We start from the raw sequence: 1711 nt of genomic DNA on the forward strand, positions 1-1711 counted from the left end.
GGTCCTCCGGGGTGCGCGGAGGTGGTTTCGCGCAGCGGCCGGTGGTGGGGCCCGCCGCGTCGGCTCCGGTGGGCGCCCGGGGCGGAGCACCCCGCTGCGCGCGTCGATTGGGCAGCGGGGCGCCGAGCGCGAGGACTTGCAGGGCTTGGCCATCGGCGCGACGTCGCCCATGGGCCCGGGGGGCTGCCGCGCGCGCTCGCTTCGTTCGGATGCCTTCGACGTGAGTCTCGGAGGGAGCTGGTGGGGTCGGCGCCCTCGGTGGCTTCGGTGTGCGGGCTTCGATGTGCCCGTGTCCATTCGTTTCTCTGCATTCTGCAGCGTCTCCTCGTAGCGTGGCGCTCTGTGCGGTTCCGTCGGCGTCGGCGTCTTTGCTCTCTTCGGTCCCGCTGACTACGGGTGTCCTCTTCGGCGGTGCCCTCGGCTAGCCACTTGTGGTCCTGAGGTTGAATCGGCCTAGTCGAGCCGGACGTCCTGCCCGTCGGGTGCGGGTGCCTTCGTTCTCAACCTCCCCCGGTCCACGGAGAGTCCGTTGAGTGTCGTCTGAATGAGGCGACTCAGGATGCTACTGCCTTGCGCCAATCCCGGCGTGCTCTCGGCGTGGCGGTCGGTGCCAGGCTTGGCGCGAGTGTACCGCCGCCACACCTCCGATCCGAGTGCACGCGCGATCTTTGGGTCGGAGGAAGGGGCCGGTGTGGGAACGCCAACCCCCCGGCTACGCCTCCGTCTGAGCCTCCGGGCGGGGTCTTCGGGTGCGCACCCCCTTCAATAACTTGGTCAACTTGTCAGGTTGAACATCTCGCCTCGGCGCGCGCAGCGAGCTTCACTTTATCGAGTTTATACAGAGACATCGCGTTGCCGCACGCGCGTCGGCCACCTGCAAGCCGCCCGCCGGCCTGGGGAAAAAGAGACGCCTCTCCGTTCCCGCGAAACCGCGCCGAAGCGCCGAAGCGTTCAAAGCTCGGAGAACACCATGGCCGCCCTCGTCGACGACGAGTCCAAGCTCCGCGTCGTCATCGTCGAGGGCTTCCTCGCGAAGCACACGGCCGTCGGCAAGCGCCTGCGCTACTACATGTCGACCTACGGCCGCCGGAAGTGCGGCGGGTGCCGCGTGGTCGAGCTCGACTGCGCGTGCGTCGACTGCACGGCGCAGCTCGCGCGGGTCCTCGCCGAGCTCGCGCGCGAGCGCGACCGCGGCGGCGAGGACGTGGACCTCGTCATCGTCGAGACCGCGGGCCGGGCGGACCCGTCGGTCGTCGCGGAGGTCTTCCTCGACGACGCCGTCGCCGCCGTCGCGTACCTCGACGGCGTCATCACGAGCCTGGAGATCGACGTCGAGGCCGACGTCGACGTGTGCCTCTTCCAGGGCTGGATCGACGGGCTCCACGCGACGGCGGACCTCTTCCGCGTCGAGGCCGAGGTCGCCGTCAGGGACGTGCCGGACCGCTACGCGTACCGCGCGACGCGGCGGCCGTCCGCGGGCGGCTACGGCGCGCCCTGGGGCGACGAGGCGCGGCGGTGCCGCGTGCGCGTCGTCGGCAAGGACCTGGACCACGGGCGCCTGCGCGAGACCTTCGAGGCGTGCCTCGCGACGCGCGCCAACTACCGGCGCATCGTGGAGCGGTTCCGCTTCCGCCTCGGCGACGCCGTCGAGTGCTTCCTCGGCGGCGACCAGGCCTGGGGCCGCGGCACCATCGGAAGCGGGGATCCTCAG

Source organism: Aureococcus anophagefferens (genome assembly GCF_000186865.1).
Source record: "Aureococcus anophagefferens unplaced genomic scaffold AURANscaffold_115, whole genome shotgun sequence".
Classification (NCBI taxonomy): domain Eukaryota; class Pelagophyceae; order Pelagomonadales; family Pelagomonadaceae; genus Aureococcus; species Aureococcus anophagefferens.